Below are 9,412 nucleotides of genomic sequence, written 5' to 3'. Positions count from 1 at the left end.
ACTACATCACACATGGCTTGTACCCCCCAATGACTCCCCTGGTGTAGGACTGCTAATATCTCCCTCATTATTTGTTTATTCAACATTTGTCTGCCATCTGGGAGAAACCATTTCCCCTGATCATTTAAGGTTGCTCCTAACTGTTTCAACTCTTTTACTTCTTTGGCAGAGAATGTAGGGACCCCAAATTCCTTAGGGATAGAGGGTATTAGGATCATTATTTTTAAAGGGGGGTAGAGAGAGGCCTCCTTAGCCTTTTCATCAGCCAACCTATTGCCTTTTGCCTCAAAAGTAGGTCCCTTCTGGTGTCCATTTATATGCACCACTGATATTTCTCTAGGTAAGAGTAGATTGGTTAATACTTGTTTCACCAATTCCCCATGAACCAGTTCTTTTCCTTTGCTATTGATTAATCCCCTTTCTTCCCAGATCTTTCCAAAGGTGTGGACTACCCCAAAGGCATACTTAGAGTCAGTGTATATTGTACCATCCTTTCCTTCTAATAATTTGAGGGCTTGATTTAGTGCATACAATTCACAAGTTTGAGCTGACCACTTATTGGGCAATCGGCTAGCTTCTTTTACTTCACAAGTTATCCCATCCACAACTGCATAGCCATTGTGCCTTTCTCCTTCTAGGACTTTGGAGGATCCATCTATGAACAGTCTTTCCCCCGAGTGCAGGGGAAGATCCCTTAGGTCAGGTCGGACTCGAGTTTGGTATTCAATTAGGTCTAAACAGTCATGCTCAGGGGTCTCTACTTGCTCAGGCCCCTTCCAGAGGAAGGAGGCCGGGTTTAGGCTATGATCTGTTGTTAAGACCAAATCATCTTTTTCCATTAGGATTGCTTCATATTTTAAGATTCGAGAATCAGTTAACCATTTCCCTGCCCTTTGAGACAGAATAGTTCTCACTTGATGAGGAGTACTAACTACTAATGCCCCTCCAAAGGTTAATTTCCTGCTTTCTTCTACTAAAAGGGCAGTTGCTGCAATGGCTTGAACACACCCAGGCCACCCCCTAGAGACTGGATCTAAAACCTTCGAAAGGAAAGCCACCGGCCTTCTTTGGCCTCCCCAGATTTGGGTTAGGACCCCCAAAGCTGTTGCCTTATCTACTGTAACAAACAGGTGAAAGGGTTTTTCGAGGGAAGGAAGTGCTAGAACAGGAGCTTGCACCAGTGCCTGCTTGAGTTCATTTAATGCCTTTATTTCCACTTCCTCCCATTCTATCTTGTCAGGCTCTTCCTCTAGTAATTTTTGGTATAGCTCTTTAGTTCGAGATGCAAAAGAATCTATCCACAATCTACAGTACCCTACCAATCCCAGGAATTTTCTTAGCTCTCTTTTTATTTGAGGAAGAGGCAACTCTACTATGGCCTGGATTCTTTCTGGATGGATTTTTCTTTTTCCTTCACTTATGAGGTGGCCTAGGTACTTAACTTCCCTTGCTACAAATTGCAGTTTACTTTTAGATACCCTTAATCCTTGTTCCCCTAAAAAGTTCAGTAGATTTTTCGTAGCTTGAGCCACCACTTGCCTTTCTTTACCTGATATTAATAGATCATCTACATATTGCAGAAGGGTGATTTCAGGTGGGACTGGAAATTTTTCCAGTACCCTCTCTAACTCTTGCCCAAAGAGATTGGGGGACTCCGTGAAACCCTGAGGTAAGACCGTCCATCTGTATTGCTGCTTTTGCCCATTGAAGGGATCTTCCCACTCAAAGGCAAACAGGTCTCTACTTTCTGGATCAAGGGGATAGGCCCAGAAGGCATCCTTTAAATCTACTACACTAAACCACTTATGATGGAAGGGAATTTTACTCAGGAGAGTGTAAGGATTAGGAACTACAGGGTGTCGAACCTGGACAATTTTATTAATGGCCCTTAGATCCTGCACCATTCTCCAGCTACCATCTGGTTTCTGAATGGGGAGAATGGGAGTATTAAAAGAGGACATACAGGTTTCCAAGAGTCCATCCCGAAGGAGACCCTCAATGATGGGTTGGAGTCCCTGTCTTCCTTTAAGAGGAATAGGATATTGTTTCTGGCACACGACCTCCCCTTCCTTTTTTAACTTGATTTTAATTGGGGGAATTTGCAACCCTCCCCTGTTTCCTTCTTTTACCCATACCTCCTCCTTAATGTCTCTTTCATCTTCTTCAGTGAGCAGGGCCAAAACCTCAATCCGTCCATTCCTTACCTCTAAATCCAGTCCCATAGGTATTATTAGGTCTCTTCCTAATAAATTACTCCCAGCTTCTGGGATGTGCAACAAGGGAGCTATGATTTGATTATTTTCCCAACAAATGTTAGTAGGTTCAAGAATGGGAACTTTAAATCCCTCCCCTTTTACCCCTGTGACGGTGAGGGAACTGCCAGAGAGCCTGGCCCCCTTTGGAAGATGATTTACAGGGGAGCAAGCTGCTCCAGTGTCTACCAAGAATGTAATTTCCTCTTGATATGGGCCCACCTTTAAATTTACTAAAGGCTCCCGGTGGGCTTCTGAGATGAGGAGCCTCTGACTCTCCTAGTCTTCAAAATTCATTAGCGGTATAACTCGACCCTTCTTCTGTAAGTCTGGGCACTCCCTTTTGAAATGACCAGGCTTTTCACAATGATAACACCCTGCAGAGTTCTGCATTTTCCTTGCTCCTTTTTTTAAATCAGCCCAGCCCCCTCCCCTATCTCACCTCTGTCTGCATCCCCCATTTCCTGTTTCTAATCTTTTCTTGACCAAGTGGTCAACAGTGGCTATCATGACTTTAGCCTGCTGCTTTTGTTTTTCGTCCTCCCTTCTTACAAATACTTTCTGTGCTTCCCTTAATAACTCCTCCAATGGCTTATTCATCCATCCATCTATTTTCTGAATCTTTTTCTGAATATCAGGCCAAGATCCCTTCACATAGCTGACCTTTAACATTCCCTGGGCTACAGGGTCTTCAGGATCCATACCTGAATATTTCCTTACTTGTTCTCTCAATCTTTGTAGATAAGCAGAGGGAGACTCATCTTTCTCTTGATTTACCTCAAAGGCCTTATCCAAATTTTGAGATTTGGGTACCGCCAATTTTATTCCCTCTACAATGTGGTCTCTGAGATCCTTCATTTGTGCCCTATCCTCTTTATCATTATTATCCCAATCAGGGTCAGTATTTGGAAATTTTTGCTCTGCTGCCATCACCCCTTGCCCTGGCGGGTGTTGCCTTTCCCATTCTTTCATAGCAGCCCCTCTTATCATTCCTCTCTCCTCTTTTGTAAAGAGGATGTTTAATATGGACATAAGTTCAGACCACGTGTATAGGCTAGAGCCTAGGAACTGATCTATTTGCTCAGCCAGCCCCATTGGGTCCTCTATTAGCAATTTCATCTCCTTCTTAAAATTTCTTACTTCTGCACTCGTTAATGGGGCATTTACATACCCGACTTCCTTTGGCCCCATAGGCCACCTCCCTCAAGGGGTAAAGGGATTTAACGGGGTGATGTTCCCTTACTCTCTTTCCTTCAAGAGTTTTTGGAAATGGAAAATTCTGTACATCCTTTTTGCACTGTGTTAATTCTTTCCTCAACCATTGATGGGTCATATCTGGTGGGGCAGTTGGCGCCGATGGGCCTCCTGATTCCCCTGGAACCTGTGCGGACCTTATTAGGTCCTCAGACTCTAACAATCTCTGCCCTGGGGGAGGAGGGGAATAGTAGGGAGGAGGAAGGCTTAATAAGGGGTCCCAGGGTTTAGATTCTACCAACTCATCTTCCAAGTTTGGGTTTTTATCTTTCACAAGGTAAAGGGGAGTTTTTTTGTTCTTTAGCCAGCACGTGGCATAATCAGACTCCTCCTTAGAAAAGGGTTTCTTCTCATTAACATAAATTACAAGGTTGGCACAGAGCCAGTCCTCCTCTGACCCATACTTTGGCCAGAATACGTCTGGCGGTGAAATGCTTTCTTCAGTCCAAATGTAACAACAGTATTTAATCATTTTCTTTTTGTCTTTTCCCTTGGTCCGATCGCTATCGGTCCAATATTTTAACATCCTACCTAGTGGGCTATCTGGAGGGATGTCCCCGAGGGACTCTATAGGTGCCCCCTTTTCTTCTTCCCCGGCCGGCCAACTGCCTCTATTTCCCATCCTGAGTCTTGTCTGGGCTTCTTTCTCTCAGTTCCTTTCGCTTCGTCTGTCTCTGGCCCTTTCCCTCGCGGGAGAAGGGAACCGCAGATTGAGACTCCGCACTCGCTTCGTGCAGTATGTCGCACGTCTCAGTCACACACAAGCAGCTCCAGACTCATCAGGAATTCCCGACCACCAAGGCAATATATTACTTTCCTTACCTTGGTCCGTGCACGGAGTTGCCTGGTCAAACAGAGGCAAGCCCTTTCCCCCTTTTCTCATCCACAACCGGCAGATCCAAGCGTCTGGTCTCGGGCCCTTTAGCTGCCGGAGATGGGCCCCCAATGGCGGAGTCCGAGACCGCTCAATCAGCGGGGCGCGCCTTCCCTTTGTCCACCTCGGGGGTCCCCCTCTGAAGCTTTGGATCCCGGATGAGCCCCCAAGTTGTCGGAAATAAAGTGGTACCTGTAAGGGAATAAACGCTCTCTCGGTTCTGGAGGAAAAAAGAATTTATTTATGATCTTGCAAGATGGGGCGTCCAGCCAAACACGCGGAAGGCTGGCGCCCCAGAGGAAGACAATGGCGATCTTTAAATCTCCTACTCCCAATTCGCAAGTCCCTCCCCTGTTTCCCCATTGACTGGGTACTACAGAGGTTACAGCCTATCCGAGAACACTAACTAATTCATCTTTTGAGATTTTAATTTGTACAGCCAATCCCAGAGAGCCAACTAGCTCATTATTGAGATTTTGAACTGATTAGCCAATGCCCCCCCCAAATTTTTTATTTTTTTTTTGCTGTGAGTTCCCGCCTCTGATACTACCTCATGTCTCTTTACATCAGGCAGATTCTCTCTTCTCTTTGTCTGGGGCTTGTTTAAACTGGTTTTGCCTCCATTTCCCTTATTCCATGCTGTCTCTATGTGAAAACAAAACTTATTCCTTTCTTACACCCACCTTTTTTCTCTTTTTACTTTTAACTTGCCTTTGAGTTCCTCTACTAAAATGACTCTCTACTATCATGTAGATTAACTGAAGGGTCCTTGTTTCTAAATATGCAAGAGGTGTGAAATAGGAGGCTTATATTTGGATTTCCCTGTTATCACTATTTGTTTATCAGTGAATTTAAAAAGGAAATAATGAGAAAGTAAGTTCACAGGGTTATATCCATGGTAGAGTCTGTTCATTAGGCAATATCATCCTTTTTTCAGGGTTCTTTGACTCACCCAGCTGCGAGTAACATGTAACTGGCTCTTATAGAGTTAAATACTTGCAATTTGAGGGAGCAGACTCAATAAATTCTAGATTTTGAAAATACTCTTGGGTGTGAATGAGAAAATTAGGTTTTAAAAATCTAATAGATAACTAAAATGAGATGGAAAAGTGGAACCAAAACTCAGCAGGAAATGCTTTCAGCAAGTTTACATACATTTGATTATATTCTATCTACTGTTTTTTCTCAAACATTTAATCAGATGGAGAGGTGCCCCCAAAAGGAGAGCCATAGCCCCTACCTCTTCTCTGAGTTTCAGAGTCAACCACTAAACACTGACTTCTTCAGCAGGTTATTCCACAAAAATCTGCAAAAGTAAGTTCTGGAATGCTATCTTTTCTCTTCAAATATGTCCCTCCCTTAGCTTTCCTAAAACATTAAATTCCCTTCCACCCAGCTAGTTACTTAAATTAGAAACATGAGAAAAACCCTTGAATCTTCTTGCTCCTTCACATCCCACATAAAAATGATCAGGAATGACTCCCAGGGGTGTAAATCTCCCTGGCAATGCAGAGTATGACTCCCGGGGATGAATGTGGACCCGGCATCGTGGGACTGAGAGTATCTTCTTGACCAAAAGGGGGATGCAAAATGAGACGAAATAGTTTCAGTGGCTGAGAGATTCCAAATGGAGTCGAGAGGTCACTCTGGTGGACATTCTTATGCACTATATAGATAACACCTCTTAGGCTTTAATGTATTGGAATAGCTAGAAGTAAATACCTGAAACTACCAAACTCCAACCCAGCAGTCTGGACTCCTGAAGACAATTATATAATAACGTAGATTACAAGGGGTGACAGTGTGATTGTGGAGACCTTGTGGATCACACCCCCTTTATCTAGTGTATGGATGAGTGGAGGAATGGGGATAAAAACAAAAGGACAAATGGGGTGGGATGGGGGGATGATTTGGGTGTTCTTTTTTCACTTTTATTTTTTATTCTTGTTCTGGTTCTTTCTGATGTAAGGAAAATGTTCAGAGATAGATTGTGGTGATGAATGCATAACTATGTTATCATACTGTGGACAGTGGATTGTATATCATGGATGATTGTATGGTGTGTGAATGTATTTCAATAAAACTGAATTTAATAAAAAAAAAAAGATCAGGAATTCCTATATCCAAAATATGCATGGAATCCATACATTATTCTCCAGTTCTGTTTTCACTACCATTGTCAAAGCCATCATCAGCTGTCATCTACATAACTGCATTAGCCCTTGGCCAAACGTCTCTGCTCCTAAACTACCCATATCTATAGTAGTCATAGTGATATTAGAAAAAACATAAACTGATCATGACCTTTGCCTGCTTAAAACTCTTAATTGACTTCTAAATGAATTGCAAATGAAATCCAAACCCCTTTGCATATAAAAAAAGGTAAAACCCTGCAAAACTCTTCTCTACCTAACATTTCCACTTACCACCCCACCAATCCCCACCGTACTCACTGCCATCTTGTTGCTGACAGGGTGGTGCAGGAATGAGACACAGACACAAAGTTAAGAACTAAGGGAGCAGGGGATCCACCGCATCTCATGCTAAGTGGATCCTAATGCACTTGTGCTCCAGCTATTTATTTGTTTCAGAAGATAAGAGAGTATATGCTGTGTCCTTAAGGCATGCAGAGCCCACCAGATACCTATGTTTACATCCTGTTGCATATCAGAAGGAACAATCTAGGTTTAGGACAATGGTAAACTTTGTTGTCATAGTCACAAGACACATATCTTTACAAGGTGTGTCTGCATAGCATTCCATGTAGGCCTCTGGCCCAGCATTGCAGGCCACCACCCCAGACACAGTCTAAGTAACATGAAAGACTTGGTTCCCCACATGTCCCCCTTTTTGTTTCTTCAATGCAGACAGGATGGACCAAGCAGCTTCTTTCTGCTTTAGGTCTGAGAGGGTTTTTCTCATGCATCTGAGGACTAAACAAAGACAAAGCAAAATTATTAAGATCAGGAGAATACTACCTAAAAACCCACCACCAAGAGATTTAACCCATATAAGGGGATTTAATCATTCAAGGCCTTTAGCGATGCCTTGCATATTTCAGTTTTAGTAAGAGAATCTAAGTTAGCACTTTGTATATGATTTACTGTTTCCTGCAGTTTTAGAATATCCAATGTAAGATTATTATAGTGTCCAAGTAAATGTTTTTTAACTTTACTCCAATTAAAAAGTGTGTGATTATATTCATGAGGGGTTACACAAAACGTGGATGTATTCCAGTCACATTTTAACTTAAATTGATACCGTAGATTCTCAACTTCTTCTCCTAGAAGGAGAACAGCATCTTCTAGGTCTACAAGGTGAGCATTAACTTCCTTGTCAATTTGTAATTGCTCGCCCCAAGCCTTGCTTGCATTCTTGTGCCATTTTTGGACAAATTTGGTGGTCTGAATAGATTGATGTAAGGCTGTTCCTGAAACAGCAGCAGTTGTGGCAATGGCTATTATACCTATAATAAAAGCTATTAATAATCCAAGAAATCTTTTCGTTCTTTTATATACCTTTTCTAAAATTTGCAGTAACATATGCATATCAGGTGATGACTCCCAAGGTCTATGGTGTGAAACAGGGAGCCATAGACCCTTTCGTCATCTAAGAACTACAACAGTGATGTTGCTAGAATTTATGGTGTTATTTAAACAAGTATATAATGAGCAACTCCAATTGGCCAGACAAGTAATTTCTTTAGCAGTAGTGTTAATAGTTAAGTTTCCTACCCAGAACACATAGAGGTCTCTGACACAGGCTTGTATTTCAAAAGTATCTATTTTTGTGAAATTTAAAGTACAATTAGTCTTGTCTGTATAATTTCATTCCATCGGGAAATATTATGTAAACTAATAGGAAGCCTCCAAAGTGTATCTTGAACATAAGAATGATTTAAAGTAGGTCTATGTGGAGACCAGCCAACACTGTGCCAAATGATAGGATATTTAGCCTGAGCTTAGAGAGAATTATTAAGTGTGGAATGGTTGTAGCTATGCACTCTCCATCTTAATTTTTTATGATCTGAGCAATTTGCATTGGTACAATTCTGAACTGCATACCCCTTAGGGGACCAGTCAGTTACAACTCCATAGGAACCATTCTGCACCAATACTCCACTGGTTGCTCTACAATTACTCCAATGTACCCTCTGCATTTCTGGCAACCAATACTGTGGGATGTGGCAAATAGGCCATTGGTGGGCATGGTCAGTAATAGTAAATATTTTCATTGTAAGCAAAACTATATCCAGATAGTAAAAATAAAGAGGATTTTGAAATATTGTCATGTTTAGGTATGATTGATAACCATGCCTGCCAAGTTAACTTTAAGCACCAATCAGCTTGTCCCATACATAAGGGCAAGTGTGAAAAAGCCAATTGGTTGTTAATAATGTTTTCCTTCATCCTCAGGAAACTGAGGAAGTCACTCATCTATTGGAGGAGGCAACCAAGAACTGTTGCTAAAATACACAGTAGGTGCAGGATGATCCCACTCTACTGATTGCAGCAATGGAGGATTAGGAATGTAAGCTCAATAGGTGTAATTTCCTGAATGAGCACATGCTGGAGATATACTCACAGCAACAGCGATAAGAGCCAACAGGGATAAGCAGCCAAAGGAAGGGATATGAGTAACATCCATTTGCCATAATCATTGGGGGCTAGACCACGAGGGTTAACACCAGGGTCCTGCAAAGATGGAGCAGTAAGGAGTTGACAGTCAGGACAAGAAGAAACAATATCTTTAGCTTGTGTTCTACTAAGGGGAAATCAAGTCATGAGTCCTTGCACATTAAGATGAGTAAGCAAGTGAAAATGAGAAGCTTCTGAAATAACAGGCAGTAATAATTTATCTGCAACGGCATTGCCAGCTGCTAAAGGGCCTTGGAAGTTGGTATGGGAATGAATATGGGTAATATAAAAAGAAGATAAATGAGCATGAATAGCTGATTGTAGCTCAAGAAAAAGGTTAAATAAACAAGGAGGCAACTGTTGCTTAATGGATGCTGTTTCAATTTTACTAGCTA

The sequence above is a fragment of the Choloepus didactylus genome, chromosome 25 (genome assembly GCF_015220235.1).
Source record: "Choloepus didactylus isolate mChoDid1 chromosome 25, mChoDid1.pri, whole genome shotgun sequence".
In the NCBI taxonomy this organism is placed as follows: domain Eukaryota; kingdom Metazoa; phylum Chordata; class Mammalia; order Pilosa; family Megalonychidae; genus Choloepus; species Choloepus didactylus.
Note: the sequence above shows the minus strand (reverse complement) of the source record.